At 32.4% G+C, this 22,647-nt stretch overlaps 1 protein-coding gene across 1 annotated transcript in view; it reads left to right on the top strand.

The window, feature by feature from the left end:
- LOC142334215 (uncharacterized) overlaps positions 1–22,647 on the top strand; it is a 163,695-nt gene that overhangs the window by 67,585 nt on the left and 73,463 nt on the right. The gene's annotated exons all lie outside the window — the stretch shown is intronic.

The following is a 22,647-nucleotide window of genomic DNA, read 5'->3' as shown; positions in this document are numbered from 1 at the left end:
GTATCTGAGTCGTTTGATTTTGTTAATACAATTAGTGCACATGATACCAAAATAGATAACCGTGCTGTAAAAATTTACTTATAAAGATACAAACTAACGAACAATGGAACACGAATAATTTGAGAATTCTGTCACCCGATACGTTGATTAGACGATTGTGCTTTATGATTATTACAATTATTGAGACTGTTAAACCGTAAACCTACAATTTCTGTAATGAAGAAAATGCTGTTTATTTTCGGCGATATTTGTATTAAAAATAAGCATCTTTTCATAAGCAAAGGGAGTGGAAATTATTTTTTCTAACAGTTTGACGTTCTGTTACGATTTTATCGATCCTTCAAGTTATTAATCTTTATAATATCGGCGAGTCACTTTTCGTTTATCAGAAGCTGCAAATTATTATCTATTATAAACTAACACCTTACTTGTTATAAAATTCATATTTTTGTTCGTGCTGGTTACGGCTTGAGTTTTCTTCGATAGTATCAAAAAAGGTGTCGATGTCATTGTCGAGATACCTTATTATTGTCATCACACGATCGTAAATATCATTCGTACCGATGGTAAACCGAACAATGAACGTTACAGTCCCCGCGGAAATACTGTTTTCACAAGTTATTCTAATATTTTTTGGTTTGTTTTATTAGATTTTTTGTCCTGCATTTAAGGAAAATAGTTCGTGAAAGTTTATTTGGTCGCGATTAGTATGAATTAAATTTATTACGTACTTGACTCATTTAAAGAACGGTGTGATTATACCCGTGCTAAAAAAATGTTTTAACTTCATTATCATAATCTATCTGATCGGTGTTAATAATAAACCCAGAATGGCTTTTGCCCGATTAATTTCTGGTATCTGTTATACATTTCGAGGATCTGTATTTTCATCGGTTGGCTTTATGTAAAAATAAATCTTATTTTTTCAAAGGTTTTTCCGATTGATAGAAAATATTTTTTTTTCTCGAGCGTGCACGTTTAGCAGATTTTTTTACGACTTCGTCTGGAGGAGATTGACGTTTGTGGTCTGTATCTATACTGGAATGCGATTGTTTCCGAAGCATTTCCGGCCGTATAGACCGGGTTAGTTGAAACATCTTTGTATTAGAGCACTGTAGATTCTGTAAATTTCCAAAGAAAATATCGATCGGTTCTGCTTGAAATACTGTATTTAAAAAGTTGCCCGTATTAAAATATCGCGTTCGTAATTAATAATCTGTTTCGCATAAAAAACATTCTCTTAAGTCATTGAGGTATTATATGTTTTAACTAAATAAATACAAATAATTTTTCAATATTATCGGAAGCAAGTCCGTTTTACTAACCCTTTAACGTTTATCCGAAAGATTAGGCTTAAAGCCTTTTAGATGAAGAATAATTTTGACCTGGTTATACACTTAACCATTTGCAACTAAATAGATCGTTAAATATATGAAATAATAGATTCCAATAAAATTACATAGAACGTCAATGAAAGTTTACTGCAATCATCTCGGGTAGCGTATACTTCCAGATTTTTCGTAATAATTGCTAAATGTTAAAATTACCACCATAAAAAAAGAAGGGTTATTTCCATGTAGACATAACTGATTCTATTGATTGAACTCAAATAGATCGGTATGAAATGATGAAAGTCGTCCGTATTAGGTAGATCGTCAGTGATTTATCCAGGTCGTCAATAAAATCTTGACAGTGAAATCCTTAATCTCTGTTAATAATTGTTTTTAATTGTACGATTCTGAGCAATAAATTGAATAACACAGATACCAAAAACATTGATCCGAAAAAAATGTACTGTGTCTCTGCCTGTTTGTAAAATGCGCTCGTAGCTGTTTCATAGAAACCGGTCAGCCGATTCAGTGAAAACCGATTAAATATTTATCTTAAAATTACCAAAAGGTGTGATGGCCGGTACCTTTAAAGTTTTTTGAACATTTATATAGTAATTTTTTTTTTATTATTTTATCATAACACGTGTTATATACACAGAAAAAAACATTCTTTTTCGTAACAGTCGCAGAGAGTTTCTTCCAACTTAGACTTAAAACTGTTGAAAAAGGTACGAAAATGGTCTCTGATTTATCCAAAAACTTATTTTTGTTCAGACAAATATTCAACAAATTGTTGAAAAGATGACTTAAATTCTTTAGATGGGTTTAAATCCTCATTGACTATATTTCAATTTTTTTTAAATTAAACCAGTACAAAGTGACGGAAGCTTTTTGATTTTATTCTGTTATCTTAGTTGAGACAGCTATTTATTTCACCAAATAGCTTGGAGGAGGTTTATCTCGCATTCACATTACTATTTACTCGGTTTCAACGACATCTATGTGAAAAAAAAATCTGTATTTTAGTTTAACCTGCTTTTATGAACTTTAGTTTTTATATTTTGTTTATTTAATTTTGTTCTTAGTACTTTTCCGATGATTTTTAAGCGGGTTAAAAATAAATTTTTGGAATTAGTGCATTGGAATCGCTCTGAAAAAGAAACGGCTCCAGAAGTAGGTCTGATTATGACATTTTTATTAAACAAAAGAAACAATACTATATAACAAAAAAAATCGAAAGATTATTTAAACAAATTTAAATTATAATATAAAATCTATCCATAATGGTATTCCAAAAATCTCTTTCTGTTTCGTTGTTACCAGATCAAAGTAATATTTCATCGATCGACTGATTTCTCTAAGAATTAGTACAGGCAAACGTGAAAGTTAAAACAGCAAAAAAAAAAAGTTATTTTGGTAATGTTGTTTTTGGTATTCATCGTTTTTGGTAATTATAATAATTAAGATATTAAATGAAATTTATTTTATGGTTAGTCGAGTAAGTATTCAGCTTTCGGATCTATTTCTTCGATAGTACCAAAAAAGGTGTCGATTTCATTATCGAGATACCTTATTATTGTCATCACACGATTTTCCATTTTTTCTCTTCATTAATTTTTGTTGTAAGATTTGGTGGCTAAGTCGGCTATATAAACAAGAAAAAATGAATATGTTAGCGTTATGGCAATTGAAATATAGACAAGCAAAGCGGAGACTTTTCGTTTAATTTTACCGTGATGGCATAAGTGAAGTTAAAGGAAAGGATTCGGTGATGACGAGATTTTGACGACTGAACGATCGGTGCAGATCTAGAAAAGTACTTAATTATTATCTGATGGTCTTCCTGGTGGAAGTTCCCTTACGCCATTGCCGTCTCAATTTAGTTTTGTCTCAAACCCTCTCATTCATCCCCTTTTAGTTTCCAATTTTCACCTCATTCATCAACTTCATCCTTCTTTTTTCTTTTTCTACTGACCCTTCCGATGCAGTTTTTCAAGATTCCAGATAACCGCATGTCCTGACCGGTTTTTTTCTTTTGTTTACTTCCGTTGTAAGTGCTCTTTTTGCTTTAATCCTGTTAGTTACTTCCTCATTCCTTACATTTCCATCCACCTTACTTTCATCCTTCATATCCATCTCAAAAGCCTCAATCCAGTTTCTCTGTCTCTTCCTCACCGTCCATGCTTCATTTGGAAGACCCTCCATTTGGTTAACACCTCTTTCATCAGCAGCTGAAGATGAAGAAATAGAAAGGCTCTATAACGAACATGCCTCGTGCTGTGATCGCTACCGTCGAAAGAAAAGGTGTTAAGACTATCCACCAGATCTCCACATACATGTGGTTTACCGCCAAATGGCCTGATGAGTAGGCAGCCTCGGTGTTCATACGTCTACATAAAAAAGGCTGTACACAACGAAAATTGTAGAACTATTTCTCTGATTTCATATGAGTAAAATTTTGTTGTTTATACTCCATGATACTATCTAGACAGAGAAATTCCTGCAGAGCAAGTCAGATTCGTCAAAGAAAAGAGTACGCGTTAGCAAATTCTAAATATTTGGCAGTTAATAGAGAAAGGCAGAGTGTTCAATACTCCTCTTGTAATGTGCTTCCTAGATTACGCCAAGGTTTTCGATTCAGTCAGGTGGAAAGATCCGTGGCTAGTATTGAAGAAGATGGGCGTTCCTGACGCCCATCTTTAATAACCTCGACCCAGATTCGCTCGGACAGTTATATTCTGTTAAGAAGTTTGCAGTTTGTCTTATGTATAATTCTTTTGTTAGCCTTCTGTTATTTTCATTCTAATTTTATTGTTTTACGAGTAATCGTAAAAAAGGTTTGACTATTTCAGCTATAGTTACTAAATTATCAGCGATTTCGATCCTGTTACAGATTTATATTTTTTTTGTTTTCAGATTCTTTATTTCGAACGATTTAGTCAATCAACTTATTTAAATACTTACAAAATATATAATTAGTATAAATTCAGTCCTAAAAAAAAGTAAACGTTGCGTTTCTAGATAAAACTAGTAAGCTGGGATAGAACACTTAATATATAGGTTTATGTTGGTTTCTGGGAATCTGTTCTATCTTTATACAAATTTGTCCTACAATTAACAATTTTTCTTTTTTTTTTAAATTACTGAAGACATAAAACGTATTTACTCTTTTATTTACAAATATTACGTTTTTATAATAGCAAAAATTAGAAGAAACTGTTTATTTGTTGGAAACTGTCCGTTGGCATTGTATCTGGTATTGTATCCTCGTGTTTTTTATTTCTTACCATTTTTTTACGGATTGCACAAAAATCTTGCACCGACAGTCAACTCAAATTTTTTACTATTAATTTGCATTGCAACGTCTTTTAGATGTATTTTATGTTCTTTTCTGTGCATATTCTACAAAACTAAAACTGTTATCGCAATTTTTAATTAACTTATTTAGTGAGTTAGTTTAAGTCGTGACTCTTGACATTATTATTACTATTATGATCATCATAGTTAATAATTCATCATTATAGTTATTATCTATTATTATTACAAGTATTTTTGTAATTACAGCTTTTTAAAATATGTCTACTATAGTGGTTGATGACAAGGTTACCGGTGTCGTTTGAAAAACTATATTTTCATATCTGTTTCCGATCAGATACATACTTTGGAAAATTTTTCCCCTATTTGGTACAAATTATCGAAAATACTGTTTCGGATGGTTATATAATAATTTAATTAATTTATTAATTTTTTACACTATATCGATGGTAACTTTTGAAAATGTTTAGTATCATTTTCTTAAACCCAATAATTATTTTACTTCTGTTTGAATAGCGATCGTCAAAGGATGTTTCAGTGAAACTTGATCTGTATGACATTTTTAATGCGAAACAGGAGTTAAATCTATGTATTTGTAAATTTATGTAAAGTAGGAAAATAGAGAAATTATTTACGAAGTCTACAGTTTTTGGTATTGTAAAGAACGACTGGGTGCGAGTTCTGTTAGTTATCGAAATCACTTACGAGTAAAATAAACGATAATTTCTTTCAGTCTGTTTACCTTATTTATAGGTTACGTTTTTCCGAAGATATTTTCCAATTTTAATAAAACGAAAATCAGATTGGGGGCCAGTCTATGTGTGAAGTCGCATGTGACTTCAAAAGTAAATTGGTTTTATTTATTTTGTATTATTTAATATGTAATCTCGATAAACATTTATAATAACGTGACAGTTGTACATGTAACCTTTAAGCGTTCGTATACTTAGGGTTTAAACACGTTCACTAACATCATCTACCGCTTTCAATATTATTTGTAACATGAGTGCGCGTAGTCAAACGGAAGGGTACACAGATACCCGTTTAAATGTGAGTATTCTATTTGACTTCAAAAAGACGTATTATCCTTATACTTGTAACTCTTAACCGTATTTGCATTATCACTTACTGTTTACTGTTTATAAGTCGAAGACTATTAACCAATTAAGACGTGGTGAACGCTTCTTTGCAAATCAACTGATTTGGAAGTCGAGAGTTCCAGCGTTCAAGTCCTAGTAAAGGCAGATACTTTTGTACGGATTTGAATACTAGATCGTGGATACCGGTGTTCTTTGGTTGGTTTCAATTAACTACACGTTTCAGGAATGGTCGACCTGAGTCTGTACAAGATTACACTTCACTTACAATCATACATATCATCCTCTGAAGAAATACCTGACGGTAATTCCCGGTGGCTAAACAGGAAAAAAAAGGAAAGGTCGAAGACGATTCAATTAAGGGGATAGCGAGAGGAATATACTAGTTTCTTACAAAATAAAAAATATACGTTATATGAATTACCACACCAGATTTCAGCAAGGAGAGAAGCCTTAGCACTCGCACGCGTCTTGGTAATGAGGAAGTAAATTTATCGTGATCGTGATTCTCGTGTAAAGAAACTCTTCTCCCTGCAGTGCATTTTTAAGACTAACCTACGTTGATAATAGATTGGCAACGAGTTAGGTTTGCGTGTGAGCTTTGTTATGGATTTTAGCCTACATTTTTTTTTTATTCGAATATTTATAATTTATAAAGATTTCTCGCCATTTTAGTATGTCCCTGATGTAGTTTTTTGATTTTCATTTTGTATTGCGATTGAAGTAACATAATGTTAAAATGAAAATGTTGCCTTGTTGCACGTTCCCCACCGATATCGCACAGTTGCACAAGTATTGGTCTGATCGGATGACAGTAGCTGACGATATTGGTCTTCTGTGTGCGTGCGTGTGCGCGCGCGCATAAAAATCTCAAAGCAGTGTTTTTGCGACCTAGCAAGGGCACCCAGGGCCATTGAACTGAGAAGCTTAAACTGGTCTATGTAATACTGGCACTGACAACTACACCGTGTATAACACTGACATGAGTGACCTACTTGAAATTAAATACAGTACAGTACGATATGCAATTGGTAGATTTATATGTATATTTTAATTGTTCTTAACATTTTTTATTTTTTTTTTATTATTGTGGGCGGTTTTAAGTGTTTACCATCGTTTACTTCTATACTGTATTTTGATACTTTTATTTGTGCTAATTTTTTACGTGCTAATAAACTTAGCTGGTAAACTTTTCAGACCATATATCTATTGAAACAAACAATCGGCTTAACGTTCTATTCTTTAATGAAAGGAGGTACAAAAGCTATTCTTAACAGCAGAAATACTGAACTCCGTGCAACTAACAACAAAACACATCTGCTCGTTCATATCTTAGATCGCTTACCGAGTTTGATTACAAGTTACTAGCTAACACTTTGCTTGAATAGAAATGTGCTGGCTCTTTTGAATCAATTTTGATCTAGACTTTGCTTGAATAGTCTTGTTAGATTGCTTACTTGATTACGTGTTAGACTTGATTACGACTACCCTTAATACAATCCTTAATTACGTAAATTTTCGTATATTCTCTATGAAATGTGCTGGCCGTTTGAATCAATTTGGATCTAGACCTATACTAAGCTACTAAGCGTTATGTAACTTATCGGCTTACCAACCATTTACTGCGTCGTCAAAATAAAAACGTAAAAAAAAATCTTTTACACTATTAGATTCTCCAATCTTTTCTGCGAAAGTTAATAAAATGTTTCCGTTTTCTTGTTTGATGGCGTGAAAATAGGAAAAACACCGTTTTTCAGAATATTTCCGAAAAAGTAAAATTTAGATAGCTATTAAAAAAGTGATCGACAATAATAAAAATGTTGTATCTTAACGCATTCATGTAACTCTTATTTATCACTCTACCTAGATCCAGCACAATTAAACGATTTTTAAAACTCCCATGACGCTTTTTGAAAGAGAAGCACATTCCGGGTTCTAACGATTTTTGCGATAAATTTGTTACCGCTGGAGATCAGCGCCATAGTAATTCGACTATAACGATGTAGACGCGTAATAGACGTAGATTTGATTTGAAACTAATCTATAAATTAAAAAGCAATTTTAATTTTTTTTGGAACGGCAGTTCTCTCGTTCGGTTCTCTCACTTTGTGTAGTCATTCTAAATCCATGATATTTAGCCTGCTACATTCATTACTAGTTTGCAGTATGAAAAATCGTGTTAGATTGATGTTAACTTGATTACGACTACCCTTACTGGAATCCTTGATTGCGTAGATTTTCGTATGTTCTCTCTGTGAAATGTGCTGGCTCTTTTGAACCAGTTTCGATCTGGACCTAGTTAGTTGACGGTCTGGACCTTATTAGCAGTACCTAAGAGATCGCTGTATCAAGATGAAGAATATGATGATGATGGCTTGTCTCCAAGCTATCGTCACAACCAATCAGTTGGTTAAATGACTGGCACAGTGTTAAATTATTAGTATTATTTAACGGTTAACTTACTGAAAATAATTAATTAAAAAAAAAATGTACAGGCAACCGTGTGTTAAAGTGTGTTACACTTTATCACACGGTTGCCTGTAAAAAAATTGGCCGCAAGTAGTGGTTGCCATTATTTGAACTAATTAGTTTCAGTCTGGACGAGTGTGAACGAGAGAGAAGGAATACGCGTGCTGCTTAATGTTGTAAACAAGAACGCAGCGCGACTATCGTGTACAGAAAGAATAGAACTTCAGTTTTTAAAAAAATTTTTAAAACTGATGAGCGTAAATAATTAGCAATAACGTACCTATTTACATCTGGCAACCAATTTTTTTACATTCTTCACATCTTTTTTTTTCAATGATTACAATATATTTAATTAAAGGCAATTGCGGCTAATTTTTGCCAGGCAACTCGGCAGTAATGTATTAAATTATCATTTATTTAAATCGGGTTTCATTAAAAAAAAAAACAGATACCTGCAGAAATCAGCTGCCGGATCTTAGAGTATTCTTTTTTTTATTTTTTATTCCGTAAATATACTGATATATCGGAATTATTATCAGTTTCATTTAGATATAATTATTGTTTTTTAAAATTGCCCTATATTCTCTTTTTAACGCTCAAGTTATGCGTATAATATATTATTTTGCCCTAAAAATAGACATAGATGTAGAAGAAGCTACGTCCAAAATTATAAAAAAATTTATTACAAATTCAATATTATAAAAGAGTGTGTATAAAAGAATCTCATGCGCGTAAAAAATAGGAATTGTTTAATTTCAACGATCATTTTAACTGTGAATTACTATTGTACAGTTAATTTTTTATGCTGATTGTGACTTTTCCTGCATATATTTTTGGCCACAAGTACATACAGCAATTTTATGAAAACCCATAACTTTTATGGGAAAGGCATTATTTGAAATTCTATGTACGCTGTTAGAGGCTAGAAAGTTAATGTTATCGGTTTTAATTATTTTAAACATTAAATCTTTCGTTAACATTTACATAACAGAACGATTACGAGAGTACGTACTTGTTGCTATAAGGGCTCAGCTATTTCTGAATCGGTTTCAGTTCACAGGTAGCAAGGTTGGCATAGCAAACTGAAAATTTTTGCGCCGGATGCGCGAATAAAATCTGGTCTCACAAGCAATTCAAACGTCGATTTCGTAGTACGTTAAACTACGAGGTCTGTTCAAAAAATAACCAAACTTTTTTAATTACGCCCCAACGGAGATATTTTGTGACGAACGTTTGTCTCAATTTCATAGCCGTAATCCCAGCTTTCGTCTCCTATTACGATCCTTTGCATGAATGTTTTATCGTCATCGACTTGTTCTCAGTTGCCGGCGATTGTCCACTCGATGTTCTCTGTTCGGTCATCAAACGAGGAACAAACTTTGCTGCAATTCGATGCATGTTCAAACTGAAATGCCATGGAATGAATCAATCTAGATACTAACCCTTTCTGCAAGTTCTCTGACAGTCAATCGGCGATTTGCAAGCACCAGATCGTTGATGTTCTGAACGTGTGTGTCATCAATTGAAGTCGAAGGGCTTCTTGGTCGAGGTTCATCTTCAATTGACTGACGACTACTTTTAAATCGTGAAAACCATTGCAACATTGCGTACGATTCAGACCATCATCAACGTTAGCCCCCAGTTTCTTAAAAAAAAAACTTCAATATAACAAATAAAATGTACCTAAATCTTTTGATAATTGAAATCCGTGAACTAATAAATTACTTTTTCTTCTTTTTGTACAGTAGGATCCTATGTTTGTAGAAACCATCAATAGTCTCATCATCTATTCGTCCTATCTACCGTGGACTAACGCTGCTCCATTTGCATTATATCCTGATGCTAATAAGGTCCAGATCGTCGGCTAATTAGGTCCAGATCGAAACTGGTTCAAAAGAACAAGCACATTTCACCGAGAGAATATACGAAAATCTACGCAATCAAGGATTGTAGTAAGGGTAGTCGTAATCAAGTTAACAGCAATCTAACAAGAAGTTTCATACTGCAACTAGTAACTACTGCAAACCAGAGTCTAACTGTAAATACTGCAAACCAGAGTCGCCCTCTGTTTAACAGTGGTATAATCATTCCTTAAATACGGATTAAAAAAGAAACCTCCCCGACAGTATCTCAGAATTACTTTTTCACAACCATCTATCTCGTAAACGGTTCATTTTATTAATTTTTTTCTTTTTTTTTTTAGTGAAATCGTGTGCTATACAGTTGTAAATCGATCTGTAAATCTTCTTTTGAATGTTAAGTCTATGGAAATATAAATTAATTTGGTTATTCTTTGGTGATTACTTAAATACGACTCGTTTTCGTTTGAAATGGCCTAGAATTAAATCGTAGAGCGGATGAAAATATAAGAGCCATTGTTTCTGCCAAGAACAATGTTTGTTTCTTAGTTAATTCTGTTTGTTTTTCGATTTTACCCTGTTACTAACTCAAGAGTCTATGATGCATACCATTAATCACCAGATACTTATGCGTTTAGTAGATTAGTTTGGGTATGAGAAATTTTTAATTTAAAAATTATTTCCCCAAAAAAGTTTTTTCTACCGAGCTAATGTATTTTTTGGATAATTTGATTGACATGTCGATGACTAAAAGTTGCTACTTAAATATTACAAACATAAAATGTATTTTAAAAGTCTAATTTATTGTTAAAAACATTTATTAATTACATTTTTTGTTGTTAACTTAAACGCAATTTTTACTGTAAATAATTAGAAAGTGCACGAAAAGTTGTCTAAAAAAGACTAGTTTGAATATTTTTTTCTTTTTTTGTATTAATTTAGCACTTTAAATGAGTAATAAAAAGGTCCTTAATCGTTTTCAAGTTAGCTAAACAATTTATAGCCGTAAAGGCTTTTTCGATAAGTAGAGTTATTATCATTAACGCGTGAAGTACAGCGTTTATGAAAATAAAACCGCATCACAATGTTTCTAATTTGAAATTATGTTGCGTGCAATTTTATTTGGAAGCAAAATTTCCACCCGGTATACTGTTTCTAACACTTGGAAGAATTGACCGTTTGGGGCGTTATTTTATTCGGTTTATCGGACAAAACTGTTAGAAGAGAACTTCAGACTTATAAGAATCCAAATGGCCGCTTGTACTGGACTGAACAGAGTTCAATGCGAAAGTTAAAAGCATCATAAACTACGTCCACTCCCCTGGAAACTTAAATTTTATCATGTCGCTATTCTTATTTGTCACTAAGATAATGGCATCGTACCTTTTCATTATTCGAGTCCATTTGAAAATAAATTATAAGTCGGTAGTCATATTTTATAATATAATTCATGCAGTGGGTTGAAGTAACCTGAACTGAACTGAAATAACTGTAACTGTAATACTGGGCCTGGCTGACCCAGACCGAGAATCACTTTATTTGTTCCGTTATTTTACACTAGCGCTCGATCTCTCATTATACATATCCATAAATCTTTTAAATATTGATTCGCGCGATAGAGTTATCAGGTGAGAGAGGGAGCACCGCCCACGCTCTTTTTTGTTTACTTTTATATACACGTGTGTCGAGTTAATATTTTATCATATAACTTTGCCGGTTTAGTGTAATTATGACTTACATAAAATAAATTATATTTATTTTAAATTAACAGGAATTTCAACTATTTTAGAAATGAAATTATATATATTCTTATTATATTTCTTTTACTTGAAGAATGCATTATTGGTTTTAAAATTTAGTTAAAAATTACTTCACGCAGTATTTTCAGTTTAACCCGTTTCTTTTTATTGCTGATATACATTCATAGTTTGTTATATTGTTATACTTTTTTTTTTTGGTTTTTCTTTGTTCGTTGTATTCAGTAGTTTTAAATTCAGTTCTCTTAAGTTCATATAACTAGACCGATGAAACAAAAAATTAACATTCAGGATTACTTGAATTGTTGGATATAAAATTCAAATCATTATCATTTTATAACACTTTTCCAATGATTTTTTATTTTTATTTTTTTGCTTGTGGAGAAAGGTTAGTTCGTGACCGCTTATTAGTTAATATGCTTTTTTTTATCCGAGATCGTATTGTTTTACATTTTTACTGGTGCCTCTTCGTCCTTGATCGGCGTGTAAGACATAAGTATTATCATCGATTATTTTCTTTTGTAAAGTTGTGAAAAAAATGTCGGTTCTACGCGTTCAGGTGGAAATCTTTTTGCTGTTGTCTACTTTACGTTTACTTTCTCTTTTTAAATGTAATTAAGAGGCGGTAACGTTGATGAATCTCCATTCATCGTCATTGTAATCGCTGGGTATTGTGTTACAAATTCGTGGTAAAACAATAATTCCCTTTATTAATTCTGTCACAAACTGAAGGACGAAGGGACTGTTTCGCAAACTTTGAACGAATTGATGTTGGTTTTCTGTACTTTATTATCATTTTTATGATAATTTTACATTAGAGTGAGAAGTAAAATCGCCTTAGCTTAACTTTCGTAAATGATGTCTAACTAACTGGTAACCTTCTTAAATAACATCGTAAGCGTAATTATTTCCTCGCTTAGGGCCGAAATAATCGACCCACCGGGTTGGTCTAGTGGTGAACGCGTCTTCGCAAATCTGATTTGGAAGTAGAGAGTTCCAGCGTTCAAGTCCTAGTAAAGGCAGTTAATACGTGTTTCAATTTGAATACTAGATCGTGGATACCGGTGTTCTTCAGTGATTGGTTTCAATTAACCACACATCTCAGGAATGGTCGACTGTGAAAGGCTATACTTCACTTACATTCATACATCCTTATTCATCCTTTGAAATAATACTAAATAAGGCCAAAAAGGAAAATGGAAGGGCCGATATAATCGAGCCTTAATATGATCGATCACATTATGTAAATCGTCACGTTATTTGCGTTCGTGTACGTTAGTTCAGTCTTATACTAAATTATTTGGAGTGATTCTTTATGATGGGATTTTACTTTTGTCTCTTATGTTACTTAGGGTTAGATATCCTTAATTATTTGAAGCTGTACGTGGAAGAGGTAAGCGTTATAGATATTAAGAATGAATAAATTCTGCTTGTGTTTTTTTATTTATGATTGAGATATTTTCATAAAAGTTTATTTAAACCAGCCGAATAGCCTAGTTCTTGATGTACGTATTTTATTCTATGAGTCTGCGGTTTGCGAACAGGTTTGAAGTTATACCGCATTTATTTTCTGTTCTGCGCTAATCTTTAACCTCTACATTCAACATTCTTTGTTGTCAGTTATAAGTTTTATAAATTCCAGTCTTTGTCGTCTTGAACCGTATTAAATAAATTAGATGTCGCAATATAGGGTTTAGCAACTTAGTTCGCCGCTTCCCGAGTTTCTGATGCATACCTTTCCTTTCTTATATTAATCATAAAACCTCAGTTTAATTTTATCGACTCATCTAATTTTCAATATCTTTTTCCGACGTATTTCGAAGCATTTGTTTTTCCTTTCGTTTTAACTACTGTCCCCTTTTCACCACCTTTAAATGGTACGGTTTACACTAATTTAAAAAAAAATAAATTTTCATCTGATTCGAGCCGACTTCAAGCAGATAGGTTTATGCCTTCGATCAAAGCAGAAAATATTCTGTTGCTGCTTGCTTTTGATCTATTTGTCCTTAAATAATTTGTAATTTTCATACTGTGTAAATTAATTGGGACAAGTTATTTTTTTTCTCTAAATTGTTTTGCGATTGCCAATTAAGACTGAAACTGCCTTAAACCGGTTTTATCTGGCTTGAGGTGGTATGACTGTTCGATCTTGACAATAAAACAGCAGTTTGACTGGTTTAAAGTGGAAGTAGTCACCACAGTTTCAGTTGTAAGCCTTTGAGCGTGGCAGGTGGATGTTAATTTTTGCGCTCTTGTGTAACACGTGTTGCTTTCATATGCTTAAAAATAGATATTACTCCGAGGAAGCGTGCAAAAATTATTTTTCTTAAAGATCACACTTCTATGATAGTGACAGATATCGCTTCTGCAGTTGGTGTAGGCAAATCAAGTGTATCAAGAATTCTGACAACATTCAAAGAATCTGGATCATCGTTTCCAAAAAGGAGAAGAAAATGCGGGCGCAAACGGGAAACTACTCAAAGGACTTATAAAATTCTAATAAGAAATTGTAAAATTAATCCATGGAAAACAAGCTCAGGCCTCAAAAGAGATTTATTGGCTACTGGTTTTGATGTTAGTAGTTTAACTGTACGCCGTAGGCTTCTGCAAGTTGGTCGAAAGGCAAGAAGACCAACGAAAAAACAATTTTTAATTTCTAAAATAGAGAAAAACGTTTAGTATGGACCAAAAAATATAAATCATGGACGGCTGACGACTGGAAGAAGGTATGTAACACACCCTCTGAAACAGATGTTTTGGGGGTTTTTTCACGAAAAATGACGCTGGAAGTTTAGTTCCTGTTCAAGGTGTATGAATTCAACCAAGTACATAGAAATATTATGACGTAGGACTGTTCCATTCATGCAAAATTTTTGACCGGGCGACGGGACATTGGCCCTTTGTCATAATTAAAAATCTGTCAAGCTTTTCATGTTGGAAAATCAAATTAATGTACTTGATTGGTCTGGAAATTCATCAGACTTAAATCCCCTTGAGAATTTGTGGAATAATTTGAAGAGACATTTACGTAAGATGGATTGCTATGAAACTGTGGTTCCACGATGATGAAGTCAAGAGTATGTGCACTAATCTAGTGGAGTCAATACAAAAACGTCTTCAAGAGGTCATTTCTGCCAAAGGAGGACATACTTCATACTAATATCAGTATATAAAAAGGCAAAGTATTTATCAGTGTATATAAAGGCAAAGAATGAATAAAAGCATAGTTTTTTTTTTTTTTAAAAGGTGTTTTTTTTACTTTGACGCAATTAATTTGCACAGTATAGCATTTACTTATTCATCGCCTTACCGTCATTTTACCATGTTTATTTAAAAAATGGTTTTCCTTTCTTATAATAAATCCATGCTGCTCAGAATTTCTTCTTACTCATTCTTGATTTCTGCCTCCCTCCCCCCCAAAAAAAACCAAGATCATCGGTAAATTTTAATATTTTTATTCTCTGGTAGTTTCTACACTTTCAAATGTTTCTTTGATTCTTGTTTATAATTTAAAAAGCTACGGGATCAGACTGATACTTGTATCCTGAACCTTAAGGTTTATCCTGAAGGTTTTAAGTACAGCTTTCTTAATCTTTTACTCTTATACAGAATGATTCACGTAGTGTTAGCGGCGCTTTCTGAGCTCATTCTACCAGCGAAAATAATGAAAAATGTTCATATAAACATGAGTCCGGAAACGCTCCATTAGCGAGTTACGGCTAGCGAAAGATTTCGGCCTGATTCCTGCGCAAAGAGTGAAATAAAATCAATACAGCCTACTGAAAGTTTAGGAACCCAAATTAAGGGGGTAAACTTGATGATTTCTTATAGTTTTTGACCTGCCAAATTGAATAAAACAGGTTCCACAACCATATTTCAGCAATTTTCATAATATTCGACATAAAACAGATATTTATTGTCTAGAAACAGGTTTTTTTTTTTGTTTTAGTTTATAATGTAAAAACTTTGTTAAATGACTTATAAATACGTAAAATCTATTATTAAAATTTAAAGAGAATTTAATTCTGAGAAAATTGATAAAATTATTCAAAAAAACCAAATACAAGATCAAGAAATTTGATTTTATTACTAGCACTTACTGTGTAAAAACAAAGGGATTACACGTACAAAGCGTTTGCTTTCCTACAAAATGCATGGTACAAAAATATTGTTGTATTAAGGTTAAAAATAAAATTAAAAGAATAATAAAAAACAGTACTAATGTTATTCACGCAATAAACTTTATGTATCTCTCAAATTCAGTGTCAAATTGAAAATTTGAGAAATTATGATTTCGTAAGTTAGTAACAGAAATCAGCTGGCCGATAATGCATTTTATGTCGTGTCATCAGTGCATTGCACGTTTTGCGTTACTGTTATAGATTGTTGCCAGTGCAGTGTAGTTTAAGTGTGTGTTTGTTTTAATTGGTGACTTACTGTAGCAATGCCGTTGTTGTTTATGACTGCGGGATAGGCCGACATTATATTTATCTTGGGGTAGTGTCATGGAAACGCAACCGGTTTTGTTGCAGAATAATAACGTTTACCTAATCGCAGAGTTCCAAATCCTAAAACAATTAGTTGAACATTCCATACGCTACGAAAACGAGTGGACTTCCCGGAATTTGTACTCACCGCGACCGTTCTGCCCATCATGATGCCGATATTGATGAAACCATTAACGAGGCTAATTTATGATGCGGGGAGTTGTATCCTTACCGAAATCAACGAGTACAAAATCGTTAACCAAGAAATTCTCCTTTTCGTTTGCAGTATTACAGCTTGCTGAACATGACCGCTGATTGTACAAGTTCATTTTATTTACTGACGAGGCTCAGTTTACTCGGGATGGCGTGAATAATCTTGGCAAAGAACACACTTGGGCAGAAGTCAATTCATTCACGACAGTAGAACGTACTTTCCAACACCTGTTTAACCTCAACATTTGTGTGGTCTAGTTTAAATAAAATAATTGGATAGTTCATTCTCCTAGGACGTCTAAATTCCGACATTTACTTTGAATTCCTTAAGGAACAATTGCCGCTACTATTATATGTACCACTAGTACTGTACTTATTTACCGCATACTTTCAGCACTTTGTGCTGAAAGTATGCGGTAAATAAGAATGCGGAAATAAGTGGGGAGTGTGCCTCCCCACTTATCACGTACCGTATCGGCATACTTAAATAAGCAATTTCCAGAGCGATGGATTGGCATCGGCGTGCCACACTCTTGGCCACCAATATCACCTCATGGAACGCCGTCAGATTTTCGCGTGTGGGGTTAGATGAAAAGTATTGTGTACAAAAGAAAAGCTCATACGCGTGAAGAGTTGGTTGCTCGTATTTCAGATGCCGCCGCAGAAATTAATGAAAGTCGTGTGAAATTGTGGAGAGCAACGCTACCAATCCGAAAGCGTTTTTATTGGGCTATTATACATTAATTTTTTCATAATTAAAGTTTTGATAAATTTTATGTATTTATCAGTAATTTAACAAAGTTTTTACATTACAAACTAAAAAAAAAAAAAAATTAAAAAAAAGAAACGTGTATTTAGACAATAAATTTTTCTGTTTTACGTCGATTATTATGAGAATTACTGGAATATGGTTGGTGGTACCTATTTTATGCAATTTGTCAGGTCAAAAACTATAAGAAACCATCAAGTTTATCCCTTAATTTGGGTTCCAAAATTTCAGTATGCTGTTAGGGCTTTATTTCACTTTTTGCCTAGGAATCAGGGCGAAATCTTTCGCTAGCCGTAACTCGTTAACGGATCGTTTCCGGACTCGTGTTTATATGAACGTTAATCATTATTTACCCTAATAGAATGAGCTCTGAAAGCGCCGGTAACGTTCTGTACGTGATGTCCGTTCTTTGTTAACGCGTACGTTTATTTAATCTTTTTATATTGTATTCTAGGCCCCTCCCAGTCCGATTACAGTTGCCGTTTGGTTTTCTTTAACTTCAAGTCGATCGGGCCTGAGAAACTCTCGTCCACTGATCCCGAGCGATCGAAGTATAGCGATAACATGGCCGTCGAAATCCATTTGAACGTAATCGTACCTTTAATCGGAGTTGAACCCAGATATTAAAACATCACCGATTCAAATTCTGATCTTGTTTTGCGTGATTTTCACTTTTTTCGTCAAGTGAATGATTTATAAGTTATAGTGACAAGAAACCAACATTTTTGTCATTTAAATTGGTTTAAACTGTTTGCGTTTAGGGTGTGTATGTGTGTGTGTGTGTGTGTTTTCTGTCGGACGCAGATTACGTTCGTTTTCTTCGGTACTTAATTATTTTTTTTTTAACCTTGAATTTATCGTACTTTGTTGTGTGATAACATTATATAGCTTACTTGTCATATTCCTAACGTGAAACAGTATTATGTAGTATATATATTATATAATTTACTATTGGAAGGTTAAATTGTAAATTCTCATATGATAAGAATAGCCATAGCATTTTGACATTTATGTACTAATGAATGTAAACCAGCCGTTAGAAATGATTCTCGCTTTCATCGTTGGAAATAACATGATTTTTCCGCGTCACATACTCTTCTGTTTCGCTGATCGAAGAGTCTGAATGTAATTCAGAATATTTGTCTGATAGTCCATTTATTTGGTGAAACCGTTAGTTCAGGAGATAACGTTGAATATATCAAATCTGTTTTAACGATTGTGTTTACGCCTTAGTATTATGTAGTCGGAATGCAATTAGATTATCGTAGAGCATGTCTACGATTCTTGGTGTACTATGATCGGTTTGGCTACGTACACGTTCTTACCTTCATTTGTTGAGTGACTACTCTTTGAAAAAAAAACGGTGGGAACCGTGTGTAATTGAGACTGTGAGCGCGATTGTTTAAATTTTTAACAAAAAAGTTTATAACATTACAAAAATCACCTCGGTGATTTTTGTAATGTTATCTAAGTAATTTCGGCTTGCTTTCTTTTACTTTTTTGTTTTTTAATAATACATGGTTATTTTCAAAAAAAATCGGTGACTTTAATACTTAGTTTTTAGTATGTTTAATCGACCGATGTATTTATTAGTAGTTACGTTGTAATAGTTGGGTTTTTGTTTGGCGATAACTATGCATGATAATTTGTGGTTTTGTGTAGGATGATGGTCCAACAAATTAAAATTACTTGTTTATTAATGTTTGTGCAATTTAGATAATTTATAATGCCGAAGGTGTTCTCATCATTTGTATCCTATTAAACGTTAATTGTTGTTGAATTTTTAATTAAGATGTTTGATATTATCACGAATCGTTCATTTATGCCTACGCTGAAGTATCTAAAGACATTTTTCTCCTTTTGTTCCTTATTTCTTTTCAAATCTTTTTGAGGTTAAAGATGTTTAAGCCGAAAAGTTCGATAACTTGTGTTTCACGGTTTCAACATTTTTGTTGAATGTTCATTTTCCTAATGATGGTCGACTAGCGAGTGAAATTTTAAATCGCCATTTTTTACCGTTCTAGTTCCGGTCGATAATAATTTAGAGCCGAGTTAGGGTAGTAACTTATTATTGCAACAGGTTTGAGACAGATTTTTTTTTGACGTAATTATATCGTATCGTAAAATAATATTTAAATATCCAGAATATTATTTTGTGGAAGATAAGACACAGTCGATCTAATTTTGTTATTAAAGGGAGAGAAAAAAATCGAATCTGTTAAGAGAAATGTTATTCGAACGTTTTTTTTTTTGTTTTTGAATTTAAACTCATCTGTTTTATCTTCATTAGCCTCCAACAAGCCTTCTGTTGATTGATTAATTATTTTTGGTGCGTTGACGATTTACTGTCGCTTTTAACTACCGTATGTAGACTTAAAATATATAGAATTGAGTTATATGTGTTCTAAGAACGCGACATATAGGTACTCTACCGTACAGATTTAAGTAAACGTAAATATTATACAAAAAAATAAGCAAAATCACTGTTAAACCGTAGCGTATTTTTATGCATTTTATTAAAATGTAACACTTAACTAATTGCAATTTTTAAAGGAGAATTTAATTTTTATGAAGAAATCCCTTTCGCGCATCCACATTTCTTTTCCTTTATTTATTTATTATTCGTTTCTTAAATTTTTTTTTTATTATACCGTATTAAATATGAGTTATACTCTACTAACCACAGCAGTGATTTATTATTTTCGTCAGCAACTACTGTGTTCCTTGTTAGTTACTTTTAATTAATTTAACGCAACCTTGCTCCAGTACAATATTAAAAAAAGTGTATTGTTGATGATTAAAAAAAGTCAAATCATTTTTTTTTGTTCTGTTTGTTATTATTAGCTCTTCTTCAGATTTAAAAAAAGAATTACTTTTTTTTGTTACTGCCTACGAGATTTTGTTTATTTAAACGTGTTAGAAGCCAGTTTTCGATTGTCTAATTTATTCCTAGACCTAATTGTTATAAAGAACGTTATGATGTGTTACCAGCGTTAATAATCCCGAATGTGTACGTCCATGGTGGGGAAAAATACATGCAATTGTGCGATTTATCGTATTTAAGGGATTTTATTTAAATTTCTATATTGTTATAATTTTTAGAATTTGTTTTCCAATGATTTATTTCGTTTCTATGATTCATTTTATCGCGCTGTTTGTTATTTTTTAGTCTTTGTGTCGTTGAACCAGGAATCGCACATCTGTAATTTCAGTCTTCGATTAATTAAAATAAAATCATAAACAGCCAGACACAAATTTTTTTTAATAATGAATAATTGTATTTAGTCCATTTAAAACATACCTAATTTAATTGTGTGTATTTCATTGAAACTTAGTTTCTTTATGAAAAATCTGCTGTTTAGTTTTCATGTAATTTCTTTATTTGAATTTTTTTTGTTAAAACCAGAAATAATGATGTTGATTTTTTTTAATACTTCAGTTTCTAAGTACAGTTTCTTATGACTATAATGATAAAAATTCGTTTTGTATTTAATTATGTTGTTCGTTTTACTGTGTTCGTTATTTATAATTTATTATGGATTTAACTAGTTAAATATATAACTCGTAGTATAAAAAGTAATAAAATAAAAAATTAATAAAATATTTTTTCTGATTTTAAGAAAGACATTATATAATTACAGCATCTTAGTGAATCATTTCCCTGAAATTTCGGGTGAGAGAATGCGCAATTTGTTCTCGTCGAGGTAAAAACAGTTGAAAAAATACAACCTCTTAAAATAGTGTTCCTGCCGGATTCTTCAAAAAGCAGCACGCTGCGCTTCTGATCACAGAACCGGCTTGAAATACTAACATAAACCGGCCTGCCAGTTAATATAGTAGTTAGCATGCTGGGTTCTTAGTTTACCCGGTTTCGGCTTCGGTTCTCTACAAGGAAATTTTTGCGCTTATCATTTCATCTTATTCGTTAAAATACTGCAAAAGCAAGGACGAAGTGGTAATAAAAGAGAAAAAATATTTATTACTTTTGTTTTAAATGATCGAAAGATTACGTACACTTAATGTTTATTTCGTAGAGCAAGCACTAAAATAAGTTTCGTCGTGCAAATATATCGTCAAGAAATACAAACGTGCCTACTATGAAATATAGATGTTTATATTTTGTATCCCTCCTCTCTCTCTCCGCACACACACATACACACACACACCGTTCGCGGCTATGTATATTGTCCAAGAAAGGTTACATTTTTAATTTAAAGTATCTTTTTTATTTTTAGAATTTTACCATTTCAAGGAGTATCAGTTTTTTACTTTCCTATCAGTATTAGGTGCTCTTACAATCGTACCAAAATATAACTAATTATTTTTTACAATTTTATGCAGTTTCAGTTATACAAACGTTTTCAAATAGGCGTTCCAACTTGCCGAGTCCTTTTTTCTGTTATTTTTTATTGTGTTGTATTTTTGTGAACTCATTCCTAGAGTGTTATTGTCTGTTTCATTTATTCTGTTTGTGTCATTTGTTTTAAATGAGAACAATAATATTGTAACAACATCCGTATAAAATGTTATATATGTTTTGCAAGTACGACAATAAAATACACTCATTATTGGGAAAAATATCATAAATTTACAAAATAAGTGGTTATTCAAACTATATTGTGGCTGTGAACATTTTTTCATTTTTTTTCAATGTGAAAATATTCCGTTTTGATTACGCTTTTCATTTATTGATTCTTTAACGATTTTGTTATTATAAATATCTCAAACTGTTGTACTCATGTATTATACATCACTGTGTATATTTTGTGTAGGTGTTAACGCCGACACTTAATGGTTGTAAAATTACTGTTATTATAGTACATCGGCAGTTAATGAACATAACTGTCTTAATTATTTTAAACAGATTATAAGTATAATGATGCTTTTTGAAAACTTATTTAATTTAAACTTATTTAGAAAGTTATTGACCTCTTTGTTTTTTTTTGTCCTTAACGATACGACTAATGACAATACAATCTATAGATTTTACATTAAAATCTTTATTTAAGATTCTGTTGTAGGGGTTTTAATTTTTTGTTATGCTGCAGCCTATTATATTCCGCATTTGCTCGTTTAATATGTCGTTGTTACTGTGGATGTTGTATAAAACAGCAGAAATAATACTTATTTAGCCTTTCCGTTTGTCATTTTTCACGTAACGTGGATTACATTTTTAAATTCTGTAAAATATGTGTTGCTAGGTTGTAAATTTTACCTTTCTCATGTTTTTTTCCAATTTTAATTACGTAAAAATCTACTTATGGAAATTACTGTATTTTGTAAACTGTTTAATGAAGGAACTACCGCGGACGCGTGGGCGGGAGCGGCCTGCAGGTAATAATAGTAATAA

Source organism: Lycorma delicatula, chromosome 1 (genome assembly GCF_047948215.1).
Source record: "Lycorma delicatula isolate Av1 chromosome 1, ASM4794821v1, whole genome shotgun sequence".
NCBI lineage: Eukaryota > Metazoa > Arthropoda > Insecta > Hemiptera > Fulgoridae > Lycorma > Lycorma delicatula.
Note: the sequence above shows the minus strand (reverse complement) of the source record. Positions and strands in the feature narration are given on the sequence as shown.